The sequence below is a fragment of the Odocoileus virginianus genome, chromosome 19 (genome assembly GCF_023699985.2).
Source record: "Odocoileus virginianus isolate 20LAN1187 ecotype Illinois chromosome 19, Ovbor_1.2, whole genome shotgun sequence".
NCBI lineage: Eukaryota > Metazoa > Chordata > Mammalia > Artiodactyla > Cervidae > Odocoileus > Odocoileus virginianus.
Genome location: NC_069692.1, coordinates 6,753,368 through 6,766,347, shown reverse-complemented (window position 1 = coordinate 6,766,347; position 12,980 = coordinate 6,753,368). Strand labels below are relative to the sequence as shown.

General features: G+C 39.9%; 1 protein-coding gene and 1 long non-coding RNA gene across 4 annotated transcripts in view; one reads left to right on the top strand and one right to left on the bottom strand.

Moving 5' to 3' along the window:
- The window catches only part of BCKDHB (branched chain keto acid dehydrogenase E1 subunit beta), a 271,343-nt gene that overhangs the window by 17,914 nt on the left and 240,449 nt on the right, over positions 1 to 12,980 (bottom strand). The window lies entirely within an intron of this gene.
- Positions 3,302 to 4,405, top strand: LOC110140752 (uncharacterized). The gene is made up of 2 exons (XR_002314832.2): positions 3,302 to 3,368; positions 4,119 to 4,405. It is a non-coding gene; the product is annotated as an uncharacterized lncRNA (long non-coding RNA).

The window sequence follows — 12,980 nt, the reverse complement described above, 5'->3', positions numbered from 1 at the left end:
GACTTCTTAAGGATCTACACAGAAACGCTCACTTCTGAGGAAGTTTGGAAAATAAAAACCAAAGATTTTAAAATTGAAAATATTTGACGAGAGTTTGCGGCTACATGGAACCCCATCTTGGCTAGGATTCAAATATCTTTTCTAGGGACACATTTATTACCATATCCAGTGCCTTAGTGATAATATCAATTTCCCGTTTATTCACCCTACTGACTTCCTCTCCCTGTCTCTTATCTCTGCATCTCTCCCAGTGGCTTTTTATGATTATGTACTGTAAAGAAAAAAGACTCCAAATTGAGTAACCTAGCAACGTGTACAGAGATCATATTTTATAAACGTTATCTACTGTTCCTTTGGCAAGAGAAGTAGAAATTCACTGCAGATAGAAACAGATTTTTATATGCTTTATCTGGGGCAGTAGAGAGAAACCTTTCCCCCTTATCACATCCCCCCCACCACAACCCGGACTTTCTGTGACCAAAGCTGATTATAACATAACAAATTCTGAGCTAGTCCCAAAATAATTTAATGACCTAGCCTCTTAAGATGTTAATAATTGTGGGGTAATCTAAAAATGAAGGTGAAATATGACTAGAAAGTTTTCTAGGTACCCATTACCCGATGTTTAGAAGGGTATATTTTTGCTTAGGGTTTATTTTATTTCTGATTGAAAATTCTGATTGTTTAAAAATTCTATTATTTGGGGTCTCTTAGAAAGTTAAATCCTAATTAGCTATCTTTTGTGTTGTGGAAAAAACATTCTCTGACAAAACATCTCGACTTCTTTGGGTTTCAAATTGATACTTTTCTAGAGAGTAGAAGACCTAGGTCCTTGTCCTGAACCTGGCAGCAGCGAGATAAGCGACAAGCCAGGGTGGCTCTAGTTTTTCCCCATCATTCACACTGCAGGTACACATTGATCAGAAAGATAATAAATGCAATCAAATTCCAGGTCTGAAAGAGAGTCTTTTTAACAGAAGTCATCCTAGCATGCAACGTCTGGCACACAGCAGGCACTCACTAACCAGAAGTAGTTCACCTGAAAAATTTCAGTTTTTACTTATCTTCACATCTCTCCAGCTGGAGAGAGGCAAGGATTTCAGAGCTGCTAGCCTTTCAACACTGATAACAGAGGTAACAGATTTCAAACCAAAAGGACTTCACCTTGAATTTCTGACAAAGCTGAGAATGTTGTCTCTGATGACCATTTTGACACAGTGGCAAAAAGGGACAACAGAATATAGTTGGCCACAGAGCCAAAACAAACAAGCAAAGAGGAAACCCGAGGACCTCACCAAGTCACAAAAGGTTTTTGTTGAAGGTATTACTCTGATAAATACTGAAGAGGGCTAACTGCATAGTAACAAGATCAAAAAGTACATGAGAGCTGACCATCTTGGTCAAAGATAATCCTATCACCATAAACAAAATGAGTGAGGAAGACATCTGCATAGGAAGCAGACAAATTTACTGAACAGAGAGCACAGAGAAACAGGAAACATCACATCTTTTGTAATAAAACCCCAGAAAGTTTGACAAAATGTTTGTTAATGGTAAAATGCAAAAAAATAATTTCTGCTTGAAAAGTAGGAGCCATCTCCTCAAGGGAAGATCAGAACCTCTAGAAAATCATCAAATGTTACAGATTTAGTCAATGTAGGTACAGGACAGGCTAGAAGCAAATATCAGCTGAGTACGATATCTGAGAGAGGTCTTATACACAGGAGATGTAAACACCTCTCAAAAATCAACAGTGAAAAAAGAAATGATTCAATCAGACAGTAGGCAAAAGACAGGAACAGCAGACATTTCATTAAAGGGGAGGTGGATAGATAGATAAATACATGAAAAGATGTTCAACATATTAGGTATTGGGGAAATGAAAATTATAACCACCATGATGTATCACTACACACTTATCTGAACAGAAAAAAAGGGGGGGAGGCAACACCAAACCCTAGTGATGATATGGAATCTCAAAGACATCAGTAGTGGAAAGAAAATAGCACAGCCACTCTGGAAGACAGTTTGGCAGTTTTTTATGAAACTAAACTTACCATCTAACCCAGCAATTGCACTCTTGGGTCTATCTCACATAAGTGAAAACTTACCTCCAAACAAAAATGTGTATGCAAATATTCACAACAGTTTTTTCATAGTAGCAAAAACTGAAAAAAACTCAAGTGTTCTTCAGTGGAAGAATGGTTTAAAAATTGTGGTACAATCGTATCTGTTTCCCTGATGGCTCAGAGGGTAAAGCGTCTGCCTGCAATGCGGGAGACCTGGGTTTGATCCTTGGGTCAGGAAGATTCCCTGGAGAAGGAAATGGCAATGCACTCCAATACTCCTGCCTGGAAAATTCCATGGATGGAGGCTCCTGGTAGGCTACAGCCAACGGGATCGCAGAGTCTTACATGATCGAGCAACTTCACTTCACCATGAAAAACTAATTAGTCATAAATAGGAATGAACTATTGACATACACAACAGGGATGCAGGTCAAGGGCATGATAATAAACAAAAAAAGTCAGGTCTCAATTCCATTTATATAAGCCTTGAACTGACAAAACTGTACAGATGGAGAAAAGCTTGGTCATTGCCAGTAAATTGGGGACGGGGAAAGGGTATCATGATGGATGTGGTGATGTCTATTCAAGTCTGCATATAGGATAAAACTGCACAGAAGTACACGCACACACACACACACACACAAACACAGGTTGGATAAATGGTGACAAGTTCTAGTTAACACTGTAGTATTTTCTGTATGCTATTCAAAATGTCCCCCCAAAAATTATCAGCAATTTACATATGTAAATTCATTATACTGAATCACCGTGACTTCTATGTCTGTAGTGGGCAGTACTGGCTTTCTAGGAGCACCCATGGCCATCTTTCCTTCTTCTCGTAATTTCAGGGACTTCCCTGGTGATCCGGTGGCTAAGACTCCACACTTCCAGTGCAGGGAGCCCAGGTTCCAACCTAGTCAAGAAACTAGATTCCCACAGGCCGCAGCTAAGACCCAAGGTAGCTAAATAATTAAATAAACAAATACTTCTAAAAACTCAAAAACAACAACGTTTCTACAGGTTCTATTCTTAAATAATAAAAATAATATCTGGATTCCTTGCAGGGTTCCACTCTTCCTACACCCTCCCACGTATTTGGCAGGAAGCTGACATTTCCTCCAGCTAAAGGGAGTCTCCACTGACTTAGCAAATGGGCATATTCCATTCCCTGACTTTCAGTCACTGGTTCAGGAAGTGTGACCTTTATGATCTAATAGGGCTGAATCTAGAACTCTTGCTTGGAATTGTTACAGATCTTCGACCACCAAGAGGGAAGCTGACTCTGAGATCATGCATCTGGTACCCAGGCCCCTCCTATCTGATGTAAAAGAAAATGGAAAGATAGCCAAAGGCAGGAGGGGAGGCTGGAGAGAGAAGGAAAGGGAGAGAAAGGAGGGAAGTGAGGAAGGGGCAGGTGTATTAAATGTATGGAACAGACTTGTGGACTCTGGGGGAAGGCAAGGGTGGGATGTTTCAGGAGAACAGCATTGAAACATGTGTATTATCTAGGGTGAAACGGATAACCAGCTCAGGTTGGGTGCATGAGACAAGTGCTCGGGCCTGGTGCACTGGGAAGACCCAGAGGGATCGGGTGGAGAAGGAGGTGGGAGGGGGGACTGGGATGGGGAATACATGTAAATCCATGGCTAATTCATATCAATGTATAACAAAAACTACTGTAATGATGTAAAGTAATTAGCCTCCAACTAATAAAAATTTAAAAAAAAAAAAAAAAAAATTATCTAGAAGCTTTCACAAACTACTGGTGTACCTCCAACCCCTAAATGGTTGGCTCCCTGCCCTAGGGAAGCGGCGGAGCCTCACTGCTATATATGCAAGCACAGACAGGCTAGTGGGTTATCCCTGACACGAGCAATCAATTGCTCAGTCATGTCCGACTCTAACCTCACAGACTGTAGCCCACCAAGCTCCTCTGTCCATGGGACTTTTTCAGGCAAGAATACTGGAGTGGGTGGCCATGTCCTCCTCCATGGGATCTTCCCAACCCAGGGATCGAACCTATATCTCTTCCATCTCCTGCATTGGCAGGCGGATTCTTGACCACTACACCCCCTGGGAAGCCCCATTCCTGGTATGAAGATGCTGTATTTCCTGCTGGAGATCCTTGAGGTACAGACCCATCCCTCTTCTTCCCTTCTCCACCAAAACATATCAGCATGGCGGCCCACATTTCTTGCCATGGTTTTCTGCCGGTTCACTTGCTCCTGTGACGACTCCAACCTAATCGGGCCTCACAGAACCCTCTCCTAGAGCAGGTCTCACTGACTGAACACTAAAATCACTTGGAAAGCTATAAATACAGATGTCTCATTCCACTCCTGTCCCAAAGCCCTGATTTAATTATTCTGGGATAAGGCCAGGGTATTATGGGATCTCTCTCCATTTACATCAGGATTTTTTTTTTTTAAACCCTGGAGATTCTAACGTTTAGCTAGGATTGAGAATCAGCGCACTACTAAATGGCTGGTACAAATAACCTCTGAATCACTGAAATCAAGTTTTTCCTCTGCTGTCTCTACTTAAAGCTGACCTGGTGGGGAAAATAGTCACCAAATAAGAGAAATAATATGTTTCTCATGAATAAGATTTCATAAAGTTGGAAACAGAGGAGTAGCAAAATCGACGTGCAGGAAAGAACTCTAGGCATGTAGAAGTGAGTATGGTGGCCAAACTGTGAGAATTTAAAGATAAAAGATGTTTTTGAGAAAGTATGTGTTAGGGGAATTCTGAAGGGGAAAGAAGAAAAATAGCTGTGTACAAAACTATTGACAACTTTCTCTTTACTTTAAAACACTTTACAATATGTCTCTATATAAACCCACTTGTTAAATTCTGATTAAGAAAATCTCTCTAAGGTGTCTCAGTGCCTTAAAATTTGTGTTGGGAGGTGGTGTGTGTGTTAAAAGAAAATGTGAAGTAACAGAATTTATCACTTTTTTGTGCAATTTCAGAGAAAAAAATGATCATTCTAAAAAAGAGAGATCAATTTGTATTATGTGTTTGCACATAACACAATAACTCAAAAAGCATTACTAGCAGAAGAGAAAATAAGAAGTTGTGTTTCTATAGATAAAAAAACATTAATAATATTATGAGCATATAACAGGAGAAGAATTAAGTATGTGACTTGCATTACCTCATTAATCCTCATGAACCCTATAAGTAGGAAGAAGCTTCATTTTCTCATTTTAGAGATGAGAAAACTGAAGTTTAGAAAGGCAGGCGTGTGGTCCAAGTTTGCATGTGGCAGAAACAATATTCGAAACCAACTTTGTCTAATTCAAGAGCCTGAGGCCTTAATTGTTACACTCGTCTATAAATTGTTATAGATTCACCAAAATTAGTTTTAATTTTTTTAAAACCCATAGACACACTGGCCTATATTTTTTAAATGTCATTGGCAAATTAACAGAGAACATTTTGGGCAACTACAGGACAGCAAGAACAAAAGGCAAAGGAAAGTCTAGCCCAAGATGTAAAATCCAGAACAGTCATGCTGGGGAGCCCCCATAAATGTTTATTGGTAATGATGGAGAAATTATGGTTTTATACTCTTCTTGATTCATGCTATTTTTGCAATTTTAAAGTCCTCCCTTTGTGACTATATTTCCCAATAACTCTGGTTTTCATTTCCACACAAATACAAGTCACTAGGCCAAAGTGTTCTCTAGCTAAAGATGGCTAGGCAGATCCTAAAATCCTAATGGATCCACTTTTGTTCAGAACACATACACCACAGGCTGGCTTTCATGGCACTTGAGGATGATAGCTTTATAGTAAACAAAAGATAAATGATCGTAGTATTCTACATAAGTACTTGCTTTGTAGGTGCTAATTAATGTATATATACCTGCTTTAATGTACCTGCTTTACAGTGATGATCCAAACTGGAGGCCTCTGCTCACAAATAAATGCTCCCCAAGGCAGGTACCATTTTCTTTCCATCACCGGCTCCCTATTGCCCACCACACGTGGTCCACTTCATGTAAATATCCACTGAGCTTATTTAAAATTCAATGTTCACCAAAATACTATATAATATATATATAAGGTGAGAAGATACATTTGATTTCATGACTGTTCTTTTCCTACTGGAAACCCCAGATGTAACTATATTTTTATAAAATGTTACTGGTAGTACAGAGGGGCAGAAAATCAGGAGAGAAACACCTTATGTTTTAATTTCTACTGCATGTTGTACATTTCCCAGGGATATTAGACATTAGTTTCCTATTTCTTGAGATACATTAAGGATGATACTCCATCAGAATAAAGAACTATTCTTTGTTTAAGTGTGACCCCTTCTTTAAAATATAGGCAAGTGGGGTTCTCAGAAAGTTTCAGAGGATTCAGTCAATTATGGGCATGTTAATGAAAAATACAAAAATTCTTAGATCTGAAAAGAGCATATGAGGAATCTAACATCATTCTCACAACCACAAGGATGGCAACCCATCTACTTCCTGGTAGATTTAAATTGTCATGACAGCTCATTTCCCAGGGATCCTGTTCAGCGCATCTTCCTTGAGGAAGGCTGTGCCTACAAAGCAGGGTTTTAAAGGAAAGGGCATCATCCAGCAGAATTGGGGAAAGATCCCAAGTTATAAATCAGAAGATGAAGATGAGAGGGCTACTGTTCTCTGCTTCCCTTCCCACCTACTCATTTAAGGGTGGAAAACACGTGCTGCTCCCCATCCAGGGCTAACAGTCCACACCCATGGTGGATGTCACTAACGGATCCTCCCACCTTTCTTCTCTGAGCCTGGGAACCTTCTCAGCCCATACTCCAGGTAACTCCTACCAAGAGTGCTGCCCATGGTGCGGGAAAGGCTGTCTGCCCTAGTTTAGCTACAGCTGACCCTCGAATAACAGGGGTTTGAACTGTTTGGGTCTACTTATATGCAGTTTTAAATAATAAAAACTATGGAACTACACATACCCTGATGCGGAGCCACAGAGAGAGAGGAGACCCATGGATATGGAGGGCCAGCTCTAAGTTATATGCAGAGGGGCAGCGCACCTAACCCCTGCATTGTTCAAGGATCAACTGTGTATTGTCTAATTTTTTATCCTGCATTGTTCAAGGATCAACTGTGTATTGTCTAATTTTTTATCCTGCATTGTTCAAGGATCAACTGTGTATTGTCTAATTTTTTATGTTAAAATGTTGCCACTTTCACAATGTAAACTTACTTAGGTCACAATAGACTCTATCCTGTAGGTATTGTGTGCCTTGGTATTTTTACTAGATTTCTATAAGTTACATACTTTTTGGGGGGTCCTTATTCCAGGAACAATGAGAAAATATCTCATTTTTGTGAGTATAGAAGGTTTACTTGAATCAGTGGCCAAAGAAATGCTCTCTGAGAAGGCATTATATTTTGATTAATATTTCAAAAATATAGTCATTCTTGCATAGGTACAAATGTTATAAGAAAATATTTATAGACATTATGAAGGAAGAGGCTGGAAGAAAATTATATAAAGACATACATGCCACTAGTCACAATATGATACTGTAATATTTAAATTTTAAAAGATTAACATACTCTATCAAATTTGGAAGAAACAAGGACTGACTCATTTATAATCATTTTATAAAAGTTGAATTCAAGCTTTCCCTATTAAAAAAACAAACGTGTTCACTTTGATATGACTTAGATTTCATTTTGTTCATTGAAGAGTAAGGAGAAAGTATTCATATTTAGTACCTCTTAAATTTGGCAATATCTACATTCAGCAACATTTATACAATGTTTTCTATTTCATTAAAGATTTATAAGCAAATACAACATATGGCTGATAACCCCCTCAAAACCTGATTCTACAACTTTGTCTATTAATATTTTAAAAGAAGTTACTTCAAAAATCACTTTTAGTTATGATGATAATTATATAGCTTAGAGTAAAACTCAGTGTCTTTTAAAAGATCATCCTCATTATCTCTTAAAAATAATAATTACATAATTTAAAGGAAAAAAAATGTGAAGTCAACTTTCTAATATAAATTGAGCAGTATAAATGATCTTAGAGAAAATTAACAATTTCTTCAGCTGCTCAGTCATGTCTGACTCCTAAACAAACACAACCCCTCATTTGGAAGTGGTATCCACATGGCTCCATTACACACCCACTTACGTAATATAACCATAGGACTACAAGTTGCCTTAGACATCCTAGAGGATAACTCCTGAACCATAAATAAGAGAAGATCTGGCCTGAATCAAGACATTTCTTCCATATGATTATGGCAGGAAAGTGATTCAAAAGAGATCATGATGATAAATGGTGACAGCAATACTTTACAATAACATTACTGAATGTTTTCTGCATGCTGTATGCCATTCTAAAAGTTCAACATTATGAACTCATTCAAACATTACAATGTGGTGGCCTGGGTACCACCAGTGGGAAAACAGGAGGGAAAAGAAATGTGTGCAAGATCATACTCTTAGCAAGGTGTCAGCCAGTATTCTGATTTCCTAATGATTCCCCCTAAAAACAAGGGGTGAGAGAAAGAGAAGAAAAATACAGGTTGTGACTTGTAATTTTCTCCAGTGAAAATTCCACAAGCAGAACTCTTTCCATAAAGACTGAGAGAAGAAGACTTCTCTGGTTAGGATGGTCATGCTATTGGCTGTCCGTTACTTGAATCCCCCAGGGGAACCTGAGGGCTTACCTTTCCTGAACTCCCATTATAACACACACATATGTATAAACTCACATGCACACATATCCATCCTGTACACAGCAATGATCACACTGCATATCTCACTCTTACACTGTTAGCTTCTTGAGGTCAGGGACCGCCTCTTTTCTCTGATTATCTCCAGTGGTAAAGAACCCACCTGCCAATTCAAGAGATATAAGAGACGCAGGTTCAATCCCTGGGCTGGGAAGATCCCCTGCAGAAGGGCATGGCAACCCACTCCAGTATTCTTGCCTGGAGAATCCCACAGACAGAGGAGCCTGGCGGGCTACGGTCCATAGGATTGCACAGGGTTGGACACAGCCGAAGTGACTGAGCACAGCACATTTGAATGATGAACTGTTTAAATGCCTCATCTGGGTTTTAGGAACTCCAAACTGCCCTTTAAAAGAGCAAAGCTGCATTGGGAAGGAGCAGGGGCTGGCGGGGTTGTGGACTGCTGCCCAAATGCCCCCACTGCTGGGACACTACTGCCCTGTCCATAGAGGACAGAGTGTGTGCCCGATGTGGGAAGGTGAGGAAAGCTGCAGGAAGAGCTCCAACAAGATCTAGAGCTGCCGGAGGAATGCAGAGGGAGAGAGCCAAAACTCCAGCCTCCTGTGGAACAGAAAGGAAACAGGCAGACCGAGAAGCCCTGGTCTGGAGCCAGATGCACTGTTTGGGGCTTTGAGGGAGACTACATCCTGGCTCACTGTGGGGAGGGGGAAGGGAGACAGGGAGTCTCTCCTTCAAGTTCCCAGCCTTGTGGGGCCCCTAACAAAAAGGAGGAGGTCAAGGCAGGAAGAATAACTGTTCTGACAAATGCCCACATCCTAGAACTCAGCAACTCTATGTTCCCTTAAACAGCATGAAGGACCTGGCAGAAGTGGTTCCAGACCTAAGTTGTGAAGGCGTAATCCAGGGGTGGGGTCCCTTCGAATTACATAAATTGGGCTTCCGTGGTGGCTCAGACGGTAAAGCATCTGTCTGCAAAGCAGGAGACCTGGGTTCAATCCCTGGGTTGGGAAGATCCCCTGGAGAAGGAAATGGCAACGCACTCCAGTATCTTGCCTGGAAAATCCCATGGATGGAGGAGCCTGATAGGCTAAAGTCCACGTCGCAAAGAGTGGGACATGACTGTGTGACTTCACTTTCACTTTCTTCAATTTGGAGAACCTTCCCCAATTGTGGTGAGTGAGGTGGCAATGCGATTCCAGAGGGAGACATCGCCACAATCCAAGGAGTGCAAGTAGAATCCGGGAGCTGGAAAAACAAATGTGAGCCCTAAAGAATCCTCCAGAAAGGAACGAGGTCCTGCTGACACCTGGGTGTGAGCCCCGTGAGACTCATGTGGGACTCCAGGCCTATAAAGTGAAAAATAAGAAATATCTGTTGTTTTAAGCTCCTAGATTTGGGGTCATTAGTTATGGCGGCAATGGAAAAGCAAACAAGACTCTTCCAATTCTAGGTCACGTCTGCCCACCTGGAGGGTGGAGGGAGAAGCCGCAGAGACCCCCAGGGTGTGGGAGAAGCCCAGGCCCAGAGGGAAGGCCACTTTGGAGCCCGACAGCTCAAGGAAGGCTGAAAGGACCTGAAGGAAAATGTTTTAAAGCATTAGAGCAAGCCCAGAAAGAGGGCCTAAAGTCAAAGGGTGACAGGGTAAATCATCTTCATCTTCTGAGAAATGCTGCTATAATTCTAAACCCCATTCCAAGCCTCTCTTCTGGGAAGCCTGATTTGATCCAACTGAGAACAGGGGAAAAACAAGCAGAATAGAAGCCACACTGTTACCTGCTCCTAAATGGTTTCTGCTGTCCCCTGCGATCCAAGGGCAGAGGGGTTTGTGCATGGCTTTCTGTAACCCAATCTGCACCCAGGAGGCAGAGAAACAACAGCTAGCCACTGAGGGATTAAAGCCAGTACGATCACTTTCCTGTCACTTCTGCCAGAACTAGGCAAAGAAAGCAGAAATCACAAGACAAAAGTCGGTGCTATGAAGCAGTTTCAGAGCTCTTTGTGGAAAGTTATCTTGATTTCATGATTTTCTCCTTTAATGACAAGGGAAGTTGAACTGCATGAAGGATGGACATCATATACACATTTGCTTATGCTGTTACCCTACATATAATTATATGATGTGAACCTAGTGGTTGTTGGGAAGTTAAGTTTTAATGGAAAGAAGTATATTTTTATCCCTGTAAAAAGTCAGAATAATGACTATGTAATGCGGAAAAAAAAAAAAAACCCTAATGTAAAATGAGAAAAAAAAATAACTGGTTTATGTTTGAGTTTCATTGAATATTTTGTCTCCTAAGGATACAGAACCAGAATTACTTTTATAAACAAATTAAATTATTATAATTCAAGGAAACTCTAAGACAAGAATAGCTTAAGTTCTTAAGATGATTGGACTCTCAATTAAAAAGGAGCTCCTTGAGGTTTGTAAATGCTTTAACATCTGTTTTATGATTTAACTGTCAAACTAAATTATCCTCAACTGGGACTGTACTACCTAGTGAAGTTACTTTGACTGTTTCAGAACCTTGAAGTTACAGAATATGTAGGAAACCTTATTAGTCACTCTAGTCCAGCAACTTGCCTGATGGGAGCAACATCCTTGACAAATATTTTCAGTCTTTAAAAGGTTCCAACTGACAGAGCATTTTTCCTTATAGAATCTTCTCCAGTTTATGGTTGACCTTATACTACAGACAGAAAGGAAAGAGAATGAGTGGTCACTTCTGCACCTACAATATGTCAGATATTGTGGTGGGAGCTTTACATATTTTTTTTAAATGTGCTCTTCGCAGGCTTCCCAGGTGACTCAGTGGGTAAAGAATCTGCTGCAATGCAGGAAATGCAAGAGACTCAGGTTCGACCCCTGGGTTGGTGAGATAGCCTGGAAGAGGGCATGGAAACCCACTGGAGTATTCTTGCCTGGAGACTCCCATGGACAAAGGAGTGGCAGGCTACAATCCATGTTGTCACAAAGAGTCAAACATGACTAAAGTGATTGATCACACATGCATGCCCTCTTCACTTCATTCCAATGAAACATTCCGAGCTGTGTCTTATAGATGAAAAAAAATGACAGGATAAAATACAGAATAATTCTACTTCCTTGCTAAATAAAATAACTAAAGGCCAATGATATATGACAAGTAAATATTTCAGAGAAATAATGTCATCAAATTAATGATGAGGCTACCAAAAACAGACAAAAATAGTAGGCCAAACATATTCTTACTTTTCAAATTTACTGTCAAAGATCCATATTTTTAATGAAGTGGAAGCCTCTCAGTTGTGTCCAACTCTTTGTGATCCCATGGACTGTATAGTTCATGGAATTCTCCAGGCTGGAATACTGGAGTGGGTAGCCTTTCCCTTCTCCAGCAGATCTTCCCAACCCAGGGATCAAACCCAGGTCTCCCACATTGCAGGTGGATTCTTTACTGGCTGAGCCACAGGGAGGTCCAAAAGAATACTGGAGGGGGTAGCCTATCCCTTCTCTAGTGAATCTTCCTGACCCAGAAATCGAACCAGGGTGTCCTGCATTGCAGGCATATTCTTTACCAACTGAGCTCTCCGGGAAGCCCATATTTTTAATAATAGACCAAAAACTAATCAATAGGAAATATTTTAATAATAATAAAATAAAAAATAAAAAACAAGTAATAAAATAATATTATAATAAATAATAGCAGATATAAAACAAGTTATGTTATTTAGTTTGAGTAAAATTACAAAAGTCATGTAAGTATGCATATATATATATATATATACATACACACATACATATATATATATGAATGGCAAGCTAAATTAGTAAATAAGAAAACCTATCTATTTTTGTCACTTGATATGAACAGTACTGTTTAACAATTATATGTATAAAGTATTTAACTTTATTGTTGAAATACAATGTAATGATCAAAGGTAGGGAACTTTGATGTATATAGTAGAAAAGATATCTGAATACATTTTATGTCAAAAATAAACATTAGCAAAATTCTGCTTTCATTTTGCTCAGGCTTGAAGTGATGGACAAAGTAAATTGTCAAACAGAAGGTTTACATTATTTTTATATAGTGGAACACCTTATAGTCATTAAACATTTTTGAACATAAGAATATAAGACATCATGATATAATGCTAATGGGGCGGGGGGGGGGGGGGGGGGGGCGGGGAACAATAGGAAACAA